This window comes from Eutrigla gurnardus, assembly GCF_963514095.1.
Source record: "Eutrigla gurnardus genome assembly, chromosome: 3".
Classification (NCBI taxonomy): Eukaryota; Metazoa; Chordata; class Actinopteri; order Perciformes; family Triglidae; genus Eutrigla; species Eutrigla gurnardus.
The window spans coordinates 16,416,743-16,427,595 of record NC_139917.1 but is presented as its reverse complement, the minus strand read 5'-3'; positions in this window follow the sequence as shown (position 1 = coordinate 16,427,595).

Here is a 10,853-nt window from a genome sequence, read left to right as displayed (position 1 = left end):
TTATCAGTAGACTACCCCATTTGAGAAACACCATGCCGAAGAGCACTGTGGGCCTGGCATTTTCCATTTATATATCTTATCGCATGGAGCTCTCCAGTTAGATGTGGATATTGATCAATATTATTATTATTATTATTATTATTATTATTATTATTATTATTATGCTTATTACAATATTTTGGGTGATATTATATTTCTAACATGGATGTATGAAAATAAGTAGTTTTTTTTAGGTAAAACTCGGAACAATCAACATGTAAAATGTAATCTTGGCCAAACATGGAAAAGGCTTGAATAAATTCTAATAAATCATATCATAAATTGTATTTTTAAGTGTATATTTGTAAATTCAAATTCAGTCATAGTTTTAGCAAAGAATAGGATAAGACATTCAGTTGTTTTGTTATCCATGGGATCTTCTTGTAATGATGATATTGCCATTAATATTTAGATTGTATAGATTATATAGGGGATAATACAAAGCCTCAAACAAAACGGAAAAAAAATGCCTTTATCTTCATGTTTTAAATTGTTGATTTAACAAGAAGAAGAAAGGGGAAATTTATATATTTTTAGGCCAATGTATTCATTTCGGTCTGAAGCTTGAATTCTGTAAAACGTATGTCTCGTATAATGTATCCTCATAGCAATGTCTCTAACATTTCCTCAGTGACATTTCTGCAGAAAAGAAAAATATGGGAGATTAAAGGGTAAATCAGCCTACACACTAATTAGAAGAGCAAAAGCAAATCTATTTAAGCTCCAAACCAATTGAAATTGAATTAGTAAATCTCTGAATCTCTGTCTGTCACCGATACAAACATAGCATTGATTTCCCTCTAGCGTATCTTCTCCCTCTTCATGTGCACTATCTTTGTATCTCTTGGCCTGCTGGGAGAATTATGGCTCTAATAACTTTCATTCGAGGCCCCTGTAGCATCAGTAAAATGTTTACTACAAGAACGCAGAGAGGTCCTTTGGTGAAGCCATGCGTTCGTTACAGAGCCTTTGACTCAATTCAATGTGTATAAATATATCCATTTCATTATGGAGGCCAGTCAAATATTTGTTTCAGCGGTTTTCCCCCCATATAATGTAAATTGCTGCAAGCTGTTGCACTTGGAAAATGTTTTCTCATAATGCTTTTCTGCCTTCACATAAATCACAGCTAAATGTTGCATTCAAATGACTACAGACAGGCAATTTATTCTTGGCTTCCCTCATCCCCTCGAGAGAGAGAGGCTTGTGGCAAGAGGGTCGCTTCGGTTTTTAATAGCGACTGTCATTATTTGTTGACAGTTGTTCATCATCATTTCCAAATTTATTGCATTATCTTGAGTGTATTTAGTTTTTTTTATCTGCAGTTATGACCACTGTCAAATTAAGTGAGGGGTGAAAACATGTCAACAATTAGGTCAGTGTGTGGCAAGAAGGGCATTAACAAAAAAAAAGAAAAGAAAAAAAAAAGGAAGTCAAGTGGTGATTCATATAACTGTCCTTGTGCACTGGTAGGAGTCCGGCTCAGGAGACACTACCATAAACCTATTTACAAGAGTACATTTGGCTTCCCTGCTACACCATGTAACCAGACCCGGAGACCTGGAATACCAGCTCAAATGAGTGTGAGTGACATTTTCATTCCCTGAATAAAAGGAGAATAACTTTTATGATATGTCATTGGCAAGAAGATCCAGTCATGAAATTGTAGTTGCCCAATAGAAGAAAGCCAGGGTCGTCCTGTGCAGAGTGAGTGAGTGCTGCTGCTGAGCCGCTCTGTGTCGGCTCTAACCGAATCTCAGTTGCTGACAGTTGGCTCGGTGCGTGAGTGAGTAACCCCACTGAGGGTTTTTAGTGAATCTGTCAGCAGTGGCAATCAATATTAATCCTGAATAAGCCTGTGCCTTTGCTGCCTGTTAGCTGAGGTCATATTAACGGCACACGGGGCAGGCGTAGAACCGATGTGTTGAGGAACTCCTCGGAAACTCAACGTGGTGAAGTGGACCCATCTGCTAAAGTCGGAGCTCTGCTGTTAACACGCTGCAGGGAAAAGACCTTCAAGTTAGGCTGCTCGTGGTAATTACATATAGAAGCGGGATTTCCTGCAGGCTCTCTCTTCTGCCCTCACTAAACTCACTGAAGGTTCAAGAGCGACGTTTTTACTGGGAGCACTTGTGAAACTGTGAAAACACTATTGGGCGACAAGTTCAGTGATTAGACCAAAGATGTTGTAAAAATGTATTAGAAAATATAATGCAACGATAACAATCATCATCATCAAGTCCCTAGGAAATACGGCACAATAATTCATCTTTTAAACATACATAGTCGACATACGGAAAAGTAAAATACATTTCAGGAATCTAAACAATAATTCAACGGTAAGCAACAAGTTATATTCACCCCCACCTCATCTAGCCGTCCTGGGCTCTGATTGGCTGTGGTGGGATGGATTATCTGGCGATATGTCCAACATTGTGACAAGAGTGTAGCATTTTCCACTATTTGAAAGAAACTAGGCTGATCAAGAGAATTTGTTTGGAAGAAGGGATAGATAGCTCAAACTCAAACATCCACCTCAACGCTGGTCACCACCCGCCACAGAACAGGAGAGTTGAAGAAGAGCGTAGACTGTTTAGAAAGATGGATCTTTACCTATTAAATTTCACTTAAGCGACTGGCTAGCTTCCTCGCTAATTCAATGCGTTCATGCTACAAGAAATTGAGCACGCAAAAAAAAAAAAACTTCCACTGCCAGAAATCTTCTTTGGTTAAAGCAACAAACCCACTTGGTTAAGTTCAGGATAATATCATGGTTCGGGTTAAAATGAATCCTTTCTGGCAAAAAAAAGCCTCAGGCAAACTTCTCCAGAGAGAAAAATTAGCTAAACAGTCGCAGCAACGAGCTCTAGCCAGTCACAACACAGTAAGGTGTGACACTCTTGGGGGAAAAATGTATTTATTTGTTTTCATTAGCTAAAAAAAAAGCAAGTAATTGTTTGCTTGTTTAGTATTAAACTGGTTATTAAAAAAAGGGATAAATTCAACTAAATAAATAACCACAAAACAGCTTTAAAATCTATATTTAGATGCTCCAACAAGATGCCCTTTTTTGGACACAGATCAGACAAAATATAGCGGTTGCTACGAGGTGGTTTCACAACAGGTGACAAGCCCAACTCAAAACACACCAAGATAAAGTCCAGTATCCCAAAAAGCTCGTTCCCATCAAGCTGGGGCCGAAAACCAGGGAAGCAATCACGATAAGGCAAACTAACCATGATTCCTGTCGACAGGAATCAGAATCCAGGAAGTCAAACAGGGTTCGGTAAACACGACCATGGCACTGAAACGCACCGGAAGGCTTAACTTCAGAGAAAAGACAACCTGACAACAGAGGTAATAAGTGAAATGGGAAGCAGGTGAGCGAAGGGGAGGAGCAGATCAAGTGGTGGCAACCAGAGAACAGGTGAGGGCAAGTGTGGCTCCAAGGCAACTAGGCAGGATACTGAAGGAATCAAGATCGGGGAGGAGTTGTACCAGAAACAATAAAAAAAATGGCCATTAGGATTTGGAGCATATGTCATGAGTCTGTGATGCCTTTTTTCAGGAAGCTAGATGGTTTCCCTGAAAACAAATGTTTAAAGATTTGAAACCCTTTGGGGGTTGTGAGATGTTTCAGGAGTCCATTTCTAGAAGCACCCCTCTTAGGTCTGGACCTGCAGATATATGGTCATGGAGAGGGCGACAAATATATTATTATTATTATTATTATTATTCAACATGGGATGAGATAGTCACCTGATTATTGTGTCTTGTAACTTACAGTTGAGTGATGTGGAGGAACATGCAAGTAAAGAGAGAGCAGGGGAAAGTTAGTAGAAATGTCGATACATTTCCCGTCTCGAGGAGCTTTTTTTTTTTTTTACAAAGTACAGTAAATATTACGTCCACGTGACAAACACTTTTCGTCAGTTATTGTAGATCTTGTAAGTTGTTAGCTCGATGAACATGGAAACAGCACAGTCAGAAATCACTCTCCCATTCATTCAATTTTCCCTCAACAATAAACAGTCTATAATTTACTCTATGAGCAGGAATTTTATGAATGGACATTTATGAACCATGATAGGGGCTGTATTTCTACGTCCATCACAGTCAAAGAACACAGTGGGACTTTAAGAGACTTTAAATAGTGCCGTGTACACTATGAACACTGCTTTTTTCTATTCCATTATAGCACTTTTGGGGGGGCTCTGCAATGCACATATTTCACAAGATTTGGACACTCAAGTGGTGGAAATGAAATAAAGTGCATTAAATAGCAAACAGGAGGTGAATTCAATTTCTATTTCACGGAAGGTTTCATGGACTTTGAAAGAGAAATAGAAGATAATGAAACACTCTGCATTCTGGTTACAGTAAAATGAGTAATTCAATACGAACATTGTGTTCCTTTAATTAAATGATGGCATCCCAAATATGCTTTGTGTGTCAACAATGGCACCAACAGAGAGACAAAGACACCCAGAGGGAGAGAAAGACAGGTTAACGAGTTTTAAAGATTTTTATCGTTGATTTTCTTCATCACAAATTGCAAAAAAAAAAAGGATCAATATGGACTGAAAGCAAAGCTGTTAAAATAAATAAAAATGTTAAATTATAGAACTGAAGTGATTAGTTGATTAGTAAATCAAGAGAAAAGTCTTCAGTAGTTGAATTAAAGGGACAGTCGGGCAGTTTGGTGTTGCGCTTTCAGGAACTTGGGAGACTCACAAGAAACATGTTTTAAAAAGGTTGGTCAACATTAAAGCAGCAGTCTATTGGATGGATTGACATTTCCCATAATTTAACGTCATATTATTTTTCATTAGACGCCACCCTTGCAATGGTGATTTCTTCTCAACCTCCAGTTTTTGTCACACATGCTTTTTCGTAAAAAGAAAAGAAAGTCTATAGGTACGGAGGCTCTGAGAGCTCAAGGCAATGCAAATTAAGAAAACTTCAGCAACTTGACCATTTAGAAAACATTCACCAAATAAGAAACTCATTAAAACATCAACTTGACAACCTTTGCACATTGTTTAGAAAAAGTGCTGCGAAAAGCTCAGAACAGAACAGAAAGAATTTATAGTAAAACAGTAAAAAACGATGCACACAGTGAAAAAGTGATTCTATTCAAACATGTAAGAAATAAGTGAAAAACAAGAACGACAAATAAAATGAACAGTAAATCGCAAACTATTTATAAACAAATTATCATCAGCCACAAAAATATTCAACATAAATAAATATTAAATTTCTGAAAAGGAGAAGGAAGAATATACTCATATTATCCCACTCCTTGACCATAACTTAAACAATTCATTCTATATTTATAGTGTGACTGGTATATTCCTTTTTTCATTTCTATTCCAACCTCGGTAATGAAGTAATGTTTTTCATCGGGTTTAAATTCTTTATTTGTCCCACAGCCGGAACATTTTAGGGTAACAGCAGCGAAAGCAGGAAAGTCCAAACATATCAAGAAGCATCTGTTAAAAAAAGCAAGATAGACCTTCAATAAATAATTAAATCATCAAACAGGAAGATATATCTGATTCACGATATTTCACATAAGAAATAGTGACACTGATATTGATAGTGAATAGTCTGTTCTGGCAGCAGGTTGATTGTAAAATGTGACAGCAGATGGGAAGAAGGTTCTGCGGCTGTCGCTGAACAAGCTGTAAAACCGGCATGAAACAACACGGGTGATGGGAAAGATTTTCGTAGTCCATCTTCAGCACATTGTAGTTTCCCTTTTCACTATTGTTTTTACTTTACGACTGCAGCCCGACTTCAAAATCCCCAAACAACAACACAAGCATGTCCCAGCTGTGTGTGCATCTCTCTCTACTGTCCCCTGGAATCACTTTCCCTTGGGTCGAGCTCTTTTTCTCCAAATGCTACGCATGTGACATCAGATTGGTGAAGATGTTTGATCATTTGCATGGGTCTTCGTAATCTGCAGTGCGTCGAGCTCTCAGGACCACTGTAGAAAATTCTCAGGAGAAAAGTGAGATAGCCTTGAGAGAGGTTTTCACAGGCTAATTCCTCGCCGTGACTAAACTGTATAATCAGCGCCCCTTTAAGTGTAAAAAAAAACCTTTCCAACACCTTCAGCACATGGACTTCAAAGATGTAGAATGGAGATGTCACTCTGTTTTTTTTTTTTTTTTTCTTGAGTGCTCCACTCTGATGTGAATGGAGTATAATTACTAGTGAATTTAATGATCAGGAGGATCACAGACAGTATATTCATCTTCATAAAACTACTTGATACCGCAGCGTTGGTATTACATGACACAGAAACCAGACTTCCTGTCTGGATACGTTTAGGGACCACGCTGATCCAGAAACAAACATCCTGTACAGTAAACCCACGTTGCTTTTAGTAACAGTAAAAATGTTAATACTCAAGAGCGTTCAAAATGCATTTCTGCCGCGTCATGCACTGCAGATTTCCTGATAACTCATCCTGTGCTACGTCTTAGCTGGCCGGGCCATAGATTCAACAGATAACCATTAATCACACTGTGACCTTCCTCTCAACCGGGCCCATCTAAAGCTCATTCATCCCCATTTGCCATGCAGCTCTGCGGGTCGATAATTGGCAAAGCAAAACACAGATTAAACCCAATTTGGAGGGTTTCAACTTGAAGCTTAGCAGAGACAGCCGCGCTCATGCTGAACTGGAGTTCACTACGCTCCGGTCCTCTCTGCCTGTCTGAGGGTGCACCGGGAGGGGACCGCAAACCTAAATCAAACCAGTCTGTGCTCTGTGTTTGTGTTTGTGTGTGTGGAGGGAGAGAGAGAGAGAGAGAGAGAGAGACAGAGAGAGAGAGAGAGAGAGAGAGAGAGAAGGGGGGTGAACAATCCCCCCGCGTTACCATCCTTAATAGAAACCAACTTCCAGCGTTCAAACCCCATTTGTCTCATTAACCTATTAGCTTAAAGTTTAATTGCAGGATGTCGTAAAATGATTTGGTCTATGAGTAATGACAATATTTCAGCTCCGTAATGGCCAGAACAAAGCAAAGTAAAGCTAAGCAAAGCAAATCCGGTTGTTTTTCTTCCGCACGGCATGTCTGGGCTGCAGATTTGGGCCTTTTACCTCGCCGTGTCGGTCGGGTAATTGTTTACTGGCGGGGTTTTTCTTGCATGATGGCAGCATCACGGCAGGATAACAAACTAATGACTAATTTCATGGCTATTGAGTCATTTTAAAAAGACCATCACGAGGATCAACTTAACAGAGCGACTGTGACTAATCCAACAGCAGGTACTCAAGGTATGGTCAACAAGGTATGAACTCCTTGTAAAAGGAAAATGAAGGTATTAATATGTCTCTCTGTCTATGTTTCTTAGAGCCTCCAAAGGCCTTTGAGAAAACATAATCCTTTTATATTCTGTTCATGAAACTAGCCGTTCAGACCACATTCCTCTCTGCAACCGTGGGAGATGACCCCTAGGTGGCAGCGTATCTCATGAAACCTCCACCACTGTAACAACAACATCGCTCCGATTACAAAAGCTCCTCAATAGTCCTTCCTTTTATTTGCTCCGCAGGGCAACGAGCCTGGATGACAGTGCGTCCGAACACTCGATAAGTTATGATCAGCTGCACTGGCTCTCGCTCCTGCCCTTTAAACATCAGCTTGATAGGATCTGTGAGGCGCTCTGGGCATGTATAGTGTTACTCTCATCAAAGGGGACTGAATGGGGGTGAATGGAGGATGATGTGTGTACTGCCTCTGCTTAGTGGAGGCATTTCCAGCTGGCGCCAGGGCAGAGGAAACCCACTGAGACACACAACAACACACACAGACACAGGGGTCAGCCTGGATTCACCCTCCTCCTCCTCCTCCTCCTCCACCTCCATGCCTCTTGGCCTCCACCGCCTCCTCTTCTTCTACCCAAACCCTCGCCCCCCGCCTTCTCTTCCCAGGCCTGGCCGCCTCTCATCTGCTCATTCTCTCCTTTCTTCTGCTTTTCCTTCCACCTCTCTGCTGTCTCCTCTTCTTTGCATTTAATCATCCAATTTATCAAATTGAATTACAAATAGGCAACTTCCAGGGCAACTTCTTAGTTTTTGTTGTGTAACGAATGAGAAACTCTTAATTGATCACATTAACAACATGTAGTGTAATTATGAATCCCACTGCATTTCTTGACAACACCCGTCCTGCGAACATAGTTGAGGCAGTAAAGGTTTGGCATTGACCTCGAGTAATCAGGACAGCCCATTGGTCGGTGCGTAGGACCAGAACAAATTAGGATACCGCTACTGTGGCGAGCACACACACACCATACACACCTGGCCAATTCTAGCGCTCGAGTGCGGACCTTGCCAAAAATAGGACACAGTCATATGTACAAATGCAGATTAATAATATGACTAATCTTTAGCGGCGGTCTGGGGTCACACACTTCTTTGCTATTGGTTAAGGCTGCGACTTCGTGGGTCAAAGTTCATTGCGTTTCCATCGTGCCGTTCAACTTTACTGAACTTTGAATAGCGAAGTCGCAGCCTCAAACCTTTTGCATACATTTTATTCATCCAAACAACATTCTAATATATTCAGAAATACAACAAGGAAACGTTTACAATTAATGTGTGTAGTCTTTCAAATGCAAATGCTAGCCATTGCTAAAAGTACTACAATTCACAAATTGCTTTAGTTTACATATCATTTAGATGGCTTTTTAAATGTACTACTACTACTACTACTACTACTACTACTACTACTACTACTACTACATAAATGTGTCTTCTCTCCTCTGTTTGAGTGTTTCTTCAGCCATCTATGATGTATGTTAACAAACTTGAGAAACCTCTGGCGTTCTCTTACTTTTAAGAGTATCTTTTTTGGAAGCAATTTATTACAATTAAGTACCTTAGAGTAAGGTAATGAGTAAGGTCATTTAATAAATTGCTTCCAATCCTTTCAGCAGAATTAAAGATTGATGCTATCTGTGAACTAATTATGAATCACCAGGATCATAAATAGTGTGACACATAACCTCATGTAAAATGACGGCCAGTATAGCTGTTTCAAGTTGTTCTGCTAAGCGAAGCTACGCTAACCAGCTTCTGGCTCAAGGTTCATATTTAACGTACAGACATGAGAGTGGTATCGATATTCTCATCTATCTTTCTGCAAGAAAGCCAAGAAGCATATGCTCCAAAATAAAGCAGTGAGTAGGAGTAAGTGTGGGATTTTTTACTTTTGCTTGAGTCACAAATCTCACTTTTAGCCGTTTGCTAAATATGGGTCCTGCCCTCTATCCCACCTTCCTCCAGATACAGTACCGGTCTTGTTATTGTATATTGTGTTTTGTTGAAATACTGACACTGCTTGAGTGGAAGCTGCATTGTAACGCCTCTGATCTGACCAGCTTCACATACACAGGAAGACAGAAAAGCAGGAAGCCAGTAATTAAATCACAACAAAGCTTCGTTCCTCCTCTCCAACATTTGAGTGACATCAGGACTCAGAGGACTATGACTCTAGTGGGATGTTATTAGCAGCTAAATTACACTTGGCAGGGCCGTCCCTCACAGTCTTCAGGGGGGGAAGGGGGGACTCCCTTCGGTCAGGACAAATTAAAAAGCCAACCTGCTTTTTTACTGTTCAGATCAGTTGATGCTATAAAGCAACGAAAATGGGGTTTGGCGGCCTTTACGTGACTACTCGGCTGATTTTTACGTGATTTTCCCCCGGCCCTGAATATAAGCCTTTTTTTTTGGCACAACATGCTTTGCCTTGACCAAGCATGGGATCTGTAAATGCCCTAATAAATATTTTTTAGCACTTTATTCAGTTCCATGCCCTGGGCCAACAGCGTCTAAAGTATGTCACCCAGGAACAGAGGGGAGAAAAAAAGGCCCTACAGGCTAACCAGGGCATAATATAGATTTAATTAACAAGCATGGGCTCAAACACACACACACACACACACACACACACACACACACACACACACACACACACACACACACACACACACACACACACACACACACACACACACAGAGAAAATCCAAGCCACACATCCCTGGGTTTGAGTGATGGTGTGAAAATATGTGAGTGTAAATGAGATGCAGACAGGCTCACAGCGGTGAACCCAACACACAGAGAGAGAGAGAGAGAGAGAGAGAGAGAGAGAGAGAGAGAGAGAGAGAGAGAGGGATGTGGTTTGGCTTTGAAAAGCTAAACCAAAGTTTGAGGAGGAAGGAATCATATTTTGAATTCTATGCATACTGATCATCTTTAAGCAACGGAGTGTAAAAGTAGCTGTGCATTTTTTCTTCTTCTTCAAACAAGACTCTGTATAATATTTCACAAAACGAGTATGTACAGTATGCAAGACCTGCATTCAAAAAGTTTGATAAGAAAACTGCTTTAAACAGTCAAAAGGAAAATCCTTCTGCAGTGATTGTGGGACAAACCAGGAACTAATTATGGATAATGAATCCTGCTGTCACAGGTTTGCTTTTAAGGAGCTGATGGTGAATTCCAAGTAAATGCAGTAGATATTTGTTAGTTTTTTTTTTTTTTGTGATAATGGTTTATTTTCCTTGAGGCAGCAGAAAAAGTAGAAATAATGGTAAGATCATCATGAAGTAATCAAGGGTTGGTAGTAACTTCTCAGTATGACGTTTACCGTTTACTTGGCGGAGCAGAAAAAAGTAATAAATTCAGGTTAATGCATTGTTTTGTTATTTTTTAATTTATTTGTTTTGTGCAGCTCAGTAACTGATTTGGAGTTAATGAGGAATGACTCATGAAAAAGGTTTTTAGTAGCTCAGT